Below are 15,634 nucleotides of genomic sequence, written 5' to 3' on the forward strand. Positions count from 1 at the left end.
GAAGACCTTTCTCTCTTTTGGCCTCTCCTCTCCTTCTCTCTGTGTGTAACTCTGACTTTCAAGTAAATAAATAAATCTTTAAAAAAAAAAAACTGCATGAAATATCACCTCACCCCTGTCACAATGGCTATTACCCAAAAAACAGAGAGTAATAAATGCTGGTGGGGATGTGGAGAAAGAGAAACTCTTATATACTATTGGTGGGAATGTAAATTAGCACAGCCACTATGGAAAACAGTATGGATATTTCTCTAAAAACTAGAAATGGAGCTGCCATATGATCTACTAATCCTACTACTAGCTATATACCCCCCAAAATATGAATTCACTGTATCAGAGATACCTGTTCCACCATGTTAATAGCAGCACTGTTCATAATAGCAAAAAATACAAAATCAACCAAGGTATCCATCATCAGATGAATAAAGAAAATACGATATATATACATATATAATGGAATATTATTCACCTATAAAAAAGAATGAAATTAAGTCATTTGCAACAAAAAGGATGGAACTGCAGCTAAGTAACAAACAAACAAAAAGCCAGAGAAATGAAATTCAAAAACAAGGCATGGGTAATGGAAGCTCAACAAAACAGTTCTCCACAAGAACATAATTCAGTTTTGACTAAGTAGAAGGAGAATACTGTATTCTATGTAATTTTGAGTATTTGGACAAATACACACTCAAAAAAGAAAACTGTTAAGGAAGTAGGCATAACTCTTAGAACTACACAGGGTTCCTATCTTCAGGATCAGGATTTTAAGCCTCAAAAACCAAATCAAAAAGTCCCAATTTTTTTTTTCATAAAGATATCAATTGGCTTTGTTTTCAGTTCAATAATCAATCAATACTTCCATAAAATAGAATGTCCCAATGAGTCCAGCAAAGGAAAGCCATTTTTATATGAGAATCAAAGCAACAGGGTCACAATTTGATAGAGATCTCAGAGGCCAGTTAGCTGAGGCCTGAGGTAAACAGTCAGGGAAACAAAGGGTGCAGAGACACAGAACTCAAGCCTGATGTGCCGGACACAGGTGGAACAAAATGCCTCACAACTCACCAGGAAGGTACAGAAACTGAAAACACCTCAGCAGTGAGGTCACTGGTGGCTAAACATGCTTACAGAACGCTGTATAAACTTCCTCGTAGCCCAAAGAACATGAACTTTCCCTTAACCGCAGGCGGCTCAGGGAACCCTCCCACAAGGGGAGTTTTTCCTTGGTGTTAACAAACTTTGCTTCTTGGCTCGCCCTTTAGTCAAGCCCTCTCATTCTTCATGGTGTACAAGACACAGACCTGAATGGCTAGAACTAGACTCATGAAACATTTATGGAGGCTCACCTGGGATTGTCAGAGTAAAGACAGACTGCTCCTGCTTCTCTTTTTTGAAGATCCTTGCTCTCCTCTTCAGTCCTCTATCAATTAAAAACACTGAGCCTCTGGATGTAGTTAAAGGCAGTTACCATGGCCTCTGGTTTTAAATCCTCAAGGTTAGGACTGCTAGGGCAGGCCTGATCATTTCTGCCCTCCCAGTCCCCCCACCTTCTGGCACTGGGAATGCTGGGCTTATTCTGCCTCAGGTTCCTTTCATGGAAAGGAACACATGAGACTGGAATAAAGGCTGGGAGCAACTGAAGGTTTGGGACTGGTGCAACACCCTGGCATTACCCAAAGGTTCCAAGACCACACCCAGATGCCAACTGCCCATTAGACTATCAGGACTGATGTCTGTATTCTATTCTCTGTCATTCCTCCTCGACCAAGTTCTCACAGTGCTCTTCTCATTTCCACGCCTTTCTCTCCTCAGGATTTCTGGTCACTCTCTGCCCTGAAACTTTTCTGTTCTCCCTTCTCACGTTCCCTTGACCCAAATCTATAAAGTAGATCTGGCACTTTTATCACAAGCTACTCACAAGATGCTAACTGCCTCCCCATCTTCAACTGTTGTGGTGCCTGCTGCACAGACTACACCAATATCTCTACCTACCACTCCTCCTCCCTCATGCTCCCCACCCCATCCTGAACTAAATGTTAACAAGCAGGATACCAGACCCCTAACATATTTTACTTCTCCAGGAGATCCCTGGAGGGCTCAGTGGCCCCAAATGTGTTCAGGTCACCTTTTCTCTGCAGGACCTTAGACAAATAAAGACAAACGTAGGTAGATTTTCAGATGCCTCTGATGACTACATAGAGGATTTCCAGACTTTAACCCAAGTTTATGAACTCTCCTGGAAAGATGTAATGTTACTCCTAATTCAGACTCTAATAGGGACTGAAAAACAGGCCGCTCTTACAGCAGCAGGAACTTTTGGGGATGAACTTTCTATGACTTTTACATCCTCCCCTGACCAGAGAAGCCAAGGGCTGCTGAATCCTACAGGAAAGTAGGCTATTCCTCAGGAGGAGCCTTACCCTAAATGGAAACCGATGATCCTATTGATGACTGGAAGCAAACGCATTTCATTGCTTGTGTCTTAGAATGACTGAGGATAACCAAGACCAAGCCCTTAATTTACTCCATGTTATCTATGACAGACCAGGGCCCTAAAGAAAATCCCTCAGTTTTCTTAGAAAGATTTAGAAAGGCTTTAGTCAAATATACCTTCCTATCTCTCATTTCAGTAGAAAGGCAGGCAGTCCTAAAGGATAAGTTTATTACCACGTCAGCCTCAGATATTAGAAGAAAGCTTCAAAACAGTCTACTGGACCTGAAAATGCATTAGATAATCTCTTAAAGATCACTACTTCAGCCTTTTATAATCGGGACCTGGAGGAGACCCAACAATGAGAGAAGGGATAAGAAAAAGGTCACAGGTTGCAGGTCTGGTAGCTGCCTCATAGCCAACCTGACCTGAGGGTCCCCAGGGGTCTTCGAAGTGCTAAGGTTGTAATCAGATGTGAGACTTCCAGAAGTAATGTTCACACCCCCATCTCCAGGAGAAAAAAAGAACCATAGCACTGTCCTACTTGCATTGGGGATCACTGGAGGACTGAATGCCCCCAGAGAATAAAGCCTCTGGGGTCAGGTTCTCCTCCTTGGATGACCCAACAGGGCTGAAGGGGCCCAAGGCTTCCCCCACAGGCTCCTCCCACACAAACCATCAACACTCGAGAGACCTGGGTGGTCCTAACTCTCCAAAGCAAAGAAGTTGATTTCCTCCTGGATACTGGAGCTGACTTTTCTGTTCTTTCAATCGCTCCCCCTCCTTCCCATAGCACAGCTGAGAGTCATCTCAGGAAAGCCCCTGGAAAGATATTTCTCCAGACTCCCAATCAGTAACTGGGATAACTTTCTTCTTCTTTTTTTTTTTTTTAACTCATATCTTCTTAATCTTTCCAGAGAACCTAACTCCCCTTCTGGAGAGAAACATCTAGGTTTGACTGAAATATCACCAAATCACCCAATTGGTGCCATATTCTATCCTTAAGTATTTCCAGAATTAGCCCCCCATGGACATGTCTAGTGACATGGCACCCCCGAGTAACTAGTTATAGCTCCATGAGGTATTTGCTTTCTCTCAGTTGGATAATTCTCTGATGAGAGAAGACTGAATCTTGTGGACAATAATCCCAGGATGTGTATTCATTTTTAAAAATGTCAGTTCCCACCACTGTTCCCGGAGAGTTACTGGTCTAATCATAGCCAGAGCAGTGCTGCTGTTGCCACTGTCTTCTCATGGGGAGGATTTACATGAGATGACTCTTCAAGCCCTGAGTCAGTCTCTAGAGTGGACATTCCAAAAATCTGGTGATGTCCTCACTGGGTTGTCTCACTTACTAACTCTTTGGCAGATGTGACCATGGACAATCATCTCACCTTAGACTATCTACTAGCAGAATAATATGTATGTAATTAATATAATTATTGTAATTAATAAAACCTGTTGCACTTAAATCAACGATTCAGGTCAGGTTGAAACTAACATCAGCGAGATCTATAAATAGGCTACCTGGATACAAGAACTCAACAATGAAAGTAAATAACATTTTCTGGTCCCTATATTGCCTAGACTTTCCTGATCACTTCCCCTCTTAGGGCCACTTGCTGTCATCTTCATACTTCTGCTGTTCATGCCTCTAATAAGCAATCAGCTCACCTGTTTCATTTATTCTCATATAGGCCATTCAGCTATAAATGATACTCTGACTCACAGGAAAATAGTTCCTTCCACTGAGGTCCCTTAGACAGATCACTCTGAGGGGCATTCCTCTGCCAATTCCCCTCACCAGCAGGAAGCAGTTAGGGCAGTCATTGTCCTTGTTCCCCAATGGCAGTTAGAGTTACCCCTTGGGGGTGGGGGAGATTGAGGTAGGATACAGCTGAGGCCTAAAGAAGACAGGGAAACAAAGGACCCATGAGATAAGAAACTTAAACCTGACATGCAAGAGACACACCTGAAACAAAATGTCTTACTACCCAAAAACAAGACAGAGAAACTGAAAACACAACAGGATGCAGTTACTCCTGGACCTGTCCAGCTCCACATTTTGACTCCCCAGCAATGAGAAAGTCATCCATGACTAAGCAACATGTTTACAAAACCCTAAATCTTCCTCATAGTCCAAAGAATATAAACCCCTAGAAAACTTCCCCTTAATGGCATCTCTGCTCAGGGACCCCTGCCACTGTGGGAACTTTTCCCTCATTTCAATAAACTTTGATTCCCTGCTCACCCTTCTTTGTGCTCCTCAATCCTCATGGTGTAATGAGACAGGAAACCAATGGCTGGAGCTAAGGACCCCTATAACAAACTGACATAAGAATAAGCAGAGACACAGACTAATACCCCAGATAAGAGTCTAAACTGACTGGCAATGATGACTTTGTCAAACATTCAGGACTCTAACAACTGTGAGGTTACAACATTTGGGAAATCATTCCAATGACATCCAGGTCTTTACTAAAAATTATTAAAACTGAATCCAGAAACTTTAATTAATGAATGGAAAATCCATTCATGAAGACACAGGGAATTTTCCCCCAGGATACATTCTTCCCTTGCAAATAAAATCCATATTGATAACATCACCAAGACTCCTTACAACTAGATAAATCCGTGTAACTAAATTTGGTCAGTGGACTTGTGGTATGATTAAAAAAAATTTGGCATTGGTCCCCAGTGCCTCACACAGATCTCCTAAAACTATTGGAACTTCTGGAGTGATAAGATTATCTTATCTTAGTCATAATGAGCTCATTTCCACTACATCTAAGTTTATGCTAATGAAGTCATAGGGTGGGGCCCTTAGATAACCTCAGGATAGGGTTTGTCACCAAAAAGCCCAAACTTTGATTACAGAGTTGGCACTTTAAGTACCATAGAATCCTGGGAGAATAGATGATCTGAAGATTGAGCTGTATAAAAACTCTTAAACAATGAAATTTGAGGATCTTTCTTATTAGTGAACATATCCATATTCTAGAAGGTTGTGAACCTCAACTCCAAGGGGGAACTAGGCCTTGCTCTCTGTACCTCTTTATCAATAATATTCATGTGTATCCTTTATAATGACCTGGCAAACATAAGTAGTTTTCCTGAGTTCTGTGAGTTGCTACAGAAAATTATCAAAACTTGGTGGTGGGAGGTGAGAAAGCCAAAATTTGATGTCAGTGAGGCAGAAGTATGGACAACCTGCAAAATAGGTATCCAAAGTAGAGGATGTCTTGTGGGACTAAACCATTTAAATTGGGGAATCTGACACTAACCACAGGAAGACAGTACCAGAATTGAATAAAACTGAATTGATAGACCCCAGTTGTTGGCAGAGGATTGGAGAACTGATACTAAACAACATATTTGGCGTCAGAAAGAACCTTGAGTATTTTAAATCAAAGAGTCATTAGAATCTTTCAGAAGGTATCCTTACAGTGCTAGGCATGCTCTTTCCTAAGAGTAGGGAAGCAAATGTAATTTCTTGAGCTCCAGAAACCATCGTGGGTCTAATTCTTAGAAGTCAAAGTAACACATAACTGAGCCACAGGTGGAAGGAACCAGAGTCTATAGGCAGTTTTTTTTTTTTTAAACTTTTATTTAATGAATATAAATTTTCAGTATACAGCTTATGGATTACAATGGCTTCCCCTTCCCATAATTTCCCTCCCACCCGCAACCCTCCCCTCTCCCGCTCCCTCTCCCTTTCCATTCACATCAAGATTCATTTTCAATTCTATTTATATACAGAAGATCAATTTAGTATAAATACTTCAACAGTTTGCACCCACATAGAAACACAAAGTGAAACATACTGTTTGAGTACTAGTTATAGCATTAAATCAAAATGTACAGTACATTAAGGACAGAGATCCCACATCAGGAGCAAGCGCACAGTGGCTCCTGTTGTTGACCCAACAAATTGACACTCTAGTTTATGGCGCCAGTAACCACCCTAGGCTGTCGTCATGAGTTTTATAAGCTCTGAACTGACTATCCCCAAACTCTACATGAAATGGAAAAAAAGAATATCTTACTTAAGCCAGTGTATTCTTGGTGTCACAAAGAGCCATTTCTAAGTCCTAATGATACAACAAACTGTAGAATGAAAGCTTTGAGTTCCCAATATGTGATTTTTTTTACTACCTATGCTATACTCAAAGAATTCGGTATAGAAAAAAGTCTATAATCAAATGTATATTGGAAGAAAAAGGACAATAGAATCTGCCTGAAACAAGAGTGTGCTTTCTTTTCATTTGATTTGGCTTTTGTTTTTTTAATGAATTGACCCATTGTTTCCACCTCTTCATTCTATTCTATTGACCCAAGAGTCCCTACAGCCTAATTCTCTCTTGTTCTTCGATTTTGCACTACAGAAATCAAGAGAACAAAATCTAACAAGTAGCATAAAAGAATCATTGACTAGCATAGATTCACATATTGTCAATAACTCATTCCCTAAATATCTCTTGCTCTTAAAGCAATGCCCAATACCAAGGAGACTCAGGGGCCTAGAAAAATTTATCAATATTAACAATTTGTAGTTAACATATATTGAGTGATACTGTGTACCGAGCCTTCTGTTAAATTCTTCACTTCCAATTTATTGTTTAATTCTCAAAACAAGCTGGTGACTTAAAATATATCTATCTCCAAGTAGAGAGGAAGAAAATAAGAAAAACAAGAGGCATTAAAACAGTTGTGCATATGATATAGCCAATAAATCAGCCCCTGGCTTTGAGCCTCAGGCAGCTTATCTCCAGAGATTACACTAACCATTATATTATATTGCTCCCTTAAAAGGAGTAGAGATCATATTATATGTTCATATTTTGTATAAGTACTCAGAAGTTTTAGGAATTGTTTTTAGGATCAACCTCATTTTCTAGACAAACATTTTCTCAAAATATCATCCACGGACATACTGGTGGTCCCAAGTAGTCTGCATACTATTTATTTCAAAGACAAAAATAATGCAGCAATGTTGTTCACATTTATTTAATACATTTCACAATGTGGATTTAGACAATCAGAACATATTTGACATTTCTCTCATCAAGAAATAGTCTATCGGCCGGCACCGTGGCTTAACAGGCTAATCCTCTGCCTTGTGGCGCCGGCACCCTGGGTTCTAGTCCCGGTCAGGGCGCCGGATTCTGTCCCGGTTGCCCCTCTTCCAGGCCAGCTCTCTGCTGTGGCCAGGGAGTGCAGTGGAGGATGGCCCTGCACCCCATGGGAGACCAGGACAGGCACCTGGCTCCTGCCATCGGATCTGCGAGGTGCGCCGGCCGCAGTGTGCCGGCCGCGGTGGCCATTTTGGGGGTGAACCAACGGCAAAGGAAGACCTTTCTCTCTCTCTCTCTCTCTCTCTCTCTCTCTCACTGTCCACTCTGCCTGTGGGGAAAAAAAAAATAGTCTATCTTCCCTGCCCATGAAACCAGTCTCACGATGGTGATTTACTTGATCAGTAGAATGTAAAAGTGACTTTGGGGACCTCCATATTTTATTTAAAGCCTTGAGGTATACACCTGGGTCTCCTGGGAAGTTGCTTTTGGATGACTAAGTTACTAAATCCACATACCCTGTTTTACATTCCACACGAAGAGACTTTCAGACTATCCGGATGAGCAGAGAGGAAGCTCTAGAATCCAGCTAATCTCAGCTTTCCAGTCATTGCTGCTACATCAACAGGAATGTGAGGAAAGCCTCTTGTAACTTTTGCTTCACCCTAACCTTTACCACTGATTACGACTAACACCTGTCAATGCCAAGGGGAGCAGAAAAACCAACTGGCAAAGTCCTGCTCAAATTACAATTCACAGAATGATGAGATACAGCTTGGTCATGAAGCTTTCATCACAGAGATTTGGGATAGTCTCCTAGTCCATTTTATGTTCCTAAAACTGAATAACACAGATCAGATAATACAGACAAAAATAAATTTACTTCTGAGCACTATGGAGACTTGGAAATCCAAGATCAAGAGTCTCACATCTGGCGGGGGCCTTTATGCTGCATCATCCCCTGGTAGAAGATGTAAAGACAAGAGAAGATGAGAGGGTGAGAACAAGAGAGGGACAAACTTGCTTTTTGAAAAAAATCTACTCTCATGACAACTAACCCACTCCTGTGGGTGATAACAGCATTAATACATTCACTAGGATACCACCTCTTATTAGGCCCCATTGTCCAACACTGTTGCCCTAAGGATTTCATTTGCAACACATGGACTTGGGAGGACACACTCAAACCATAAGAAAAAAAGTCTGTTACTCAGCAACATGTAATCAGAATAAGGTTAACTATGTTTGCCAAAGAACTCTTGTGAGATTCGTACTAATCCTTGTCCATAAATGCCATCTAGAGTGCTGTGAAGGCAGTATTCGTTAGCTTATGTTGGCCAGCATATCATCTATCTGAACCAATATATTCACATTCCTATACAATTGTTTACACTTATACTTTTGATGGTACTACAGTCCATCATTATGCACCAATCCTCCAAAGTGAAACAATGGCTCTAATGTCATGAATGAATGAGTAAAATTAAGGTTTAAAACTACAAGGTAAGAAGTACCACCCTGAAGAATGTCATAAACATAGTTATACCTGACTCCAAAAGACTACAGAAAGTGAACCTGTAAAGCTCATCCAAGTGAGTCGGTGAATGTGAGGATTTATCATAGACCGTCACAATGACAGAATAGGAGTACAAAGTACAATGATAATTATCTGAAAATTGAGTTTTCCTGAACTGGTGATTCATTCCCCTGTGCATTGTTTGTAATGAAATGTCAAAGAGTAACATGCAACCATTTTAGCAATTTTCAAGCAAAGCAGAATGACCTTTCTGTCAAATCAATGAAGTTTGTCTAGAATGAGGACTAAATGATTATATTGGTTATGGTGTTTGGTTTAAAGCACCCGTAACTGACTATCTACAGCAAGCAAACTGTGAATTTAGTTGAAAGACAATTCAGTGCTTATACAGAATCAACACAAGGCTGAGCAAACAGGCTTGAAAATGGGAAAAAAAAACAAACACATCTCTGAGGTTCTGCATTAGAAGCCAAGTCTAGAATGACACTTGAGTCAGAAATGTAGGAGCAAGTTATCAAAGTTATTATCAACAAAGCTGGGTTGCTTTATGTTGATTCCGGCAAAACCACTTCCCTCCATGTATGCCACAGGTAGGCAGTCACCAGTCTTTTTTGAAAGAGGCAAGAGCATTACTCTAAGGCAGGAGCCCTTTTGTAGACAGGCAAAAGCAAAGAGAAGATAAGACTGAGCTGAACATACGGACTTCTTTCCTCCAAACTCACAAATCACTAAGGCCCTTTTGTTCCCAATGGGAGTGGGAGTAAATACAATGGAATAAGAAAAGTTGATGCTGCTTCAGCTACTGCCATGCATCTTAACATCTAACATCATGCCTTGGATACCTGTTTAAGTAAATGAAGCCCTAGACTCTCAGATCATCTCCATGGACTTTTACCTCTGTACACCTCTGTACAGTATCTTGTATGGACCAGTTTGTGTGACCCTCATACCCCAAAATTTCTCTTAGCAGGACAAAATATAAATTCCTTATCATCGTACATAAAACCCTACATAATCTGGTCCCTGTTACCTCTCTGACCTGACTGCCTACCCTTGCCTCTCCATCGATTCTGGCTTCAGAGCTATCTTAGGAACAAGTCAAACATATCCAATTAGACTCTGTGATTTGACTGTTTATTAGATGTAACACCCTTTCCCCAGACAAATGAAAGACTCTAGTTTTCATTTAAGTTTCTGCTCAATTATCACTAATCAGAGAGCTCTTTGCTGTCCACCTTGTCTAGAAAACTTTTAGCAGTCACTCTAACCTCCATTTTTCTTCATAGTATTTATCATCTGACATGTAATACATTCACTTACTTTTTGTTATCTGCAGCCTTCTACTAGATGAAAAACTTCATGAGAACAAGGACTTTGATTACTGTTGTATTCTCAGTGCCTAGTATGGTACAAAAATGTCTTTGGATAAATGAGAGAAAATGACTGACTGAAAACTCCATGTCCTAAAAGATAGTACCTGATTGGTTGAACTAAATCCTACCCTGCTCCTAAGTATGCTAAGTTGGCATATAAAAATATCTCACCCTTTCGACTTTCTTGTAGGAAGGTGGAGCACTATGAACTAGCACGTGCCTATAGAAGCAGAGAAGGTCCATTAGAGTTAACAGTTTTGGAGGAAAGTAGATGGAGATTTCCTGAAATTTATCAGCCATAAAAGGAGTGAAAAATGGTGGCAAATAGATTTCTTGTCAGGGTTGCGGTAGGTGTGCCATTTAGCATGTTAATGAGCATGTAATGAACTATAGGTCAATCTAGGTGAGACTTGCCACCCTAAAACAGTAGGAGCCTGGTCCAGGCAGGGGCTCTGTATGTCTCCCAAGCAAAAAAAAAAAAATCAAACCATACCCTGTAAGCCTTGAGATAATAGGAAACTACCATCTCAAAGCCACTAAGACCATTAACAGATAAGTGGTCTCTCAGAACAAATGAATATGAATAGAGTAGTTCCCCATTATCTCTGGGGGATATTTTCCAAGATCCTAGTGGATACCTAAAACTTAGATAATTGTGAACTTGTATATGCTACATTCTTTTCCTATAAATCCATACCTTTGGTAAAATTTAGTTTATAAATTTTAGTTTATAAATTTAGTTTATAAATATATTTATAATTTAGTTTATAAATTAGGCTCAGAAAGAGATGAACAACAGCAATAACAAAATATAAAAAATCACAGCAATACACTATAATAAAATTATGTGAAAAAAATTACAACTGTTCACTTAAAGGAAGAATTTTTCTGGCATATCCAAATTGACAGCATCTCACACTTTGGGGCCATCATTAAGTAAAATGATGGTAACATAAACACAAGCACTACAGTACCATGACAGTGTGACTGATAAACAGGATGGCTTTTAAGTGACTAAAGGAGGTTGTGTATGCAGTGTGTATACACTGAGTAAAGGGTTGTGATCCATGTCCCAGGGAGGACAGAGTAGGGCACTATGAGATTTCATCACACTACTAAGTTCAGGATGTAAGTTAAAATTTATAAATTGTTAAGCTGTCCCATAGGATATCCACATCTCATATCAAACTGCCTAAGATTAAGTTCCACCTACACTTCCTATCCAATTTCCTACTAATGCACACCCTAAGAGGCAGCAGGTGATAGTTTCTGCCACCCATATGGAAGACCTGATTGAGTCCCAGCTCTTATAGACATTTGGAGAGTGATCAGAGAAAATATATTTCTTTATAGCATTATTGACTAAATAATAACTATATTCTATGTGACTTAATAAGTAGTATATCTCAGTAATATATTAAATAATATTTAATAGCCCTAACCTAAGTATTTTAAAATATTACATTTTTAAATACAAAGGATAATATACTGGACTTGGATAAAAGGACCAAACTTAGATATAAAAGACTCAGTCTAAGATAATTTTATTCCTCCCTAATACTTTATTTATCCACTGGACTAAGCAGATAATAGTGCATTATTGGATATATTTTTAAGGTATAACAAAATATTTCAATAGAATGCTAAATTTTGCAAAAGTAAAAAGAAACCAGAGGCTGAATATCATTTGCCCTCTATTCTAAAAACATCCAGTCTTTCTGCTTCCAGGGGTGATGTGCTCATTACAATGTCTGAGCATTTGACCAAAAGCTGATGTCTTTGTTGAATGAACTCCCCATAATTTCAGATTCAGATTTTATCTACAAAGTGCTATCACATGACAGTTGCCCTTTTCAATGATCTATAATAGTTGGTAGAGTTTTGATGTAGAAGAATGGAAGGAATAAAAATAAAAACAATAAGTATGAGATGTGATCTTTGACCTCAGGTACCTATGATAATAAGCCTATCCACATTACTCAAAAGCTGAAATGATATCATCCCACTAACTGAATAGTGTTTTAATTATATAAATATTTTTACTGGCATTTTTACTGCCACAAGCCTGGTTTTTCTTTCAATTTTTAAAAAATCAATGATTTGTTTTTATATTAAAACAAGCATTATGACCACTAACCAGTATGTGGAAGGCAAAGATTTAAGAAATATTATTCTATAACTTAAGCCAGTTTTGTAATTCTGCCCAACTCTACTGATTTTTTAAAAGAATCAACAGCACAAAGATGTTCTCACAGTGAAGGTATTGCCCAAAATATGATCACCTGCAGCACCCTGAATGCTTGTAGAACTGATTCCAGTATCTCCCATCTCCCTCAACTTTCCTACAATAATGTTCAGGATGCCCTGCCATACATTCTCATTGAGATGTGGAATTCCATGACTTCCATTCAATGAAGCACAGTTGGCTACCTGTCCAGCTCTGCCACTGGCCTTTCTTCTCTTCATTCCAGATAATCACCCTCACCTGTATGTTTCCAAAATGACCATAGCAATATTTCTAGCTCCACATACTTCTCTAGAACTTGTCAAGGTATGTAACCTATTTTGCTTCTCTTCGATCATGGGTGGGTTTTTATGACAGCCTCACTGAATAAATCTTATATGAGGATGCATGACTTGCTAGCTACATCATACATTAATTGGCTTCTAAGAGCCCCTTGCTTTGTAAAGCTTGCTCTTAGAACAGAGTTGCCATTTGCTGAGGAGTCTAAACTAGCCCATTCAGAGAAACCACATGAAGAGACCTACATGGTGAGGATCTGAAATCCCAGTTCATTGCAGTCATCATGTGAGTAAGCAAGGCTTTAGTTGATTCCAGTCCCTAATTATGAGTGGGTCAGCTGACATATAAGTAGAGTAGAAATGAGCTGTCACCATGGAGCCTTGCCTGCATTAAAGCTTCATGAGCAAAAAAGAGAAGTCATTATCTGAAATCAATGAATTTGCTAATGTTTAATTATACAGTAATAGTATCTGGAACATAATGAAGAGATAACTTGAACTAAGAAAATGAATAAGCACTCAAAAACCTTACCATCCACCAGGAAACACCTGTTTTTGCTGAGAGTCTAGGAAAAAACAACACCCTGCACAATAACAAAAAGATAGCTAACAGACTTGAAAGGTTCCAGTAACAAGAAAAAAAGCAAGAAAGAAAATATTCAAAGTAACACAAATACTCCATGAATGATAATCAATAATGATCTTGGATTTTGTCTGCAAATAAAATTCACAGGAAAAAAGAGATTTAACCAAGGACCAACCTTTCTTACCAATTGACAGAATACAGTTCAGGAAATATGGGGTGTAAGGTGTTTTTATCAAGAAATATTTTGGTGGCTGCACGTGCCTTTGCACGTGGCCATGTACTTGGCCCCTGGCGCCTGGGAGCTGAGGGCCTTGGTCACGGAGGCCATGTTGTCTCTGACCATCATCCTTGAGCATCACCGTCGCGTTGGAGGCTGCCAGTGAGAATTCAGCGCCTCGCTGTAGGAGGTTCATCTGCTCTTTCCCTGACTGCAATGCCAATTGCAACATGGCCTGGAAGCTAGACGCACACCTGTGCAAGCACATAGGGGAGAGACCGTTTGTTTGTGATCATTGGGTTTGTAGCAAGGCCTTCATCACAGACTACCACCTGAGTCACCACGCACGGATCCATCCTGGAGAAAAGCCGTTTGCACAGGAGTGACTGTGATCAAAAATTCAACACAAAATCTAATTGAAGAAACATTGGAATGCAAACATGAAAACCAGCAAAAGCAGTATGTAACTAACAGACGCTTCCTACATGGTGCACATGTGAAGACTGCCAGAAGACCTTTAGGAAACACCAGCAGCTGAAGACACATCATAGCCAGCACACCAAGGAGCCACCCTTCAAGTAGGTGTCTCTGGTGGCCAAAAACCTCCCAAGTGCCAGGTGTGCCCAGGAGGGATGTGGTAAACACTTCACCTCACCCAGCAGGCTGAAACGGCACGCCAAGGTCCACCAGGGTTACACATGTCAAAAGGTTTATCCCTTTGTGGCCAAAACATAGTCGGAGCTCTTGAAACACACAAGAGAAGCCCGCAAAGTGTCACAGATGGGGAAGATGGTTAATTTGTCTGCTCAACCAGAGGAAATAACCTGTAAAGTAGGCCAGAAAACATTTAAGCGCAAAGATTAGCTTAAGCAACAAAGGAAGACCCACACCCCGCGGAGGGATGTGTGTCGCAGGAAGGCAGTGGGCAGACCTACACCAACGTGTTGAATCTGCCCAGCCACATCCTCTCCTTCCAAGAGGAAAAGCGCCCTTTTGTGTGTGAGCGCGCGGGCTGCGGCAAAATGTTCACCATGAAACAAAACCTCACTCGGCACACTGTTGTGCGGGATCCTGACAAGATAAAGCTCAAAGTAAAAGATCGCATGAAAGATGGAGCTTGGCCTCCCGTCTCAGTGGCTCTATCCCTGCTAAGAGGAAACAGGAGCAAGAGTTGCCTAAAAACGGAGAGTTGCTGGACTGTGTTGAAGACAAGGTGCTCACAACAGTTGCACTGCTTACCCTCACCTGATTGGCACTCTGCTTTGTTTAAAGGACCATGGACCACTGAGCTTATTTCTGCCCCAGTATTAAAGTCACTAATGTGGATCGCTTGAAAAAAAAAATATTTAACAACCCAGGAATAGCTTCAGGCTCTCACCTTCAATGAGCAATGCTGGTTGCAAGAAATATGGCTGACATGGGTTCACAAGCTCCACAAAAAAAGCCTACCAACTTTATTTCCAGCTTTTTTTAAAAGATTTATTTATTTGAAAGGCAGAGTTAGAGAGAGGCAGAGCCAGAGAGAGAGAAGAGAGAGGTCTTCCATCTGCTGGTTTGCTCCCCAGATGGCTGCAACGGCTAGAGCTGAGCTGATACGAAGCCAGGGACCAGGAGCTTCTTCTGGGTCTCCCACACAAGTTCTGAGGCCCAAGCACTTGAGCCATCTTCCACTGCTTTCCCAGGCCATAGCAGACAGCTGGTTCCAAAGTGGAGCAGCCGGAGCTCGAACCAGTGTCCAATATGTCCAAAGGCCATGGCTTTACCTGCTATGCCACAGTGCCACCCCCTCCAGCTTTATATATATATATAAATATATTTTATATATATAAGCCATATATATAAATATATATATATATATATTCAGAAATACTACTGTAAGAAGTTAACGTAAGTTC

At 40.4% G+C, this 15,634-nt stretch overlaps 1 pseudogene; it reads left to right on the forward strand.

Annotated features, from left to right (window-relative positions):
• Positions 1-1,024: 1,024 nt before the first annotated feature.
• On the forward strand, positions 1,025-14,988 carry LOC133772327 (transcription factor IIIA-like; annotated as a pseudogene).
• The last annotated feature ends 646 nt before the right edge of the window (positions 14,989-15,634 follow it).

The sequence above is a fragment of the Lepus europaeus genome, chromosome 13, assembly GCF_033115175.1.
Source record: "Lepus europaeus isolate LE1 chromosome 13, mLepTim1.pri, whole genome shotgun sequence".
Taxonomy (NCBI): Eukaryota; Metazoa; Chordata; class Mammalia; order Lagomorpha; family Leporidae; genus Lepus; species Lepus europaeus.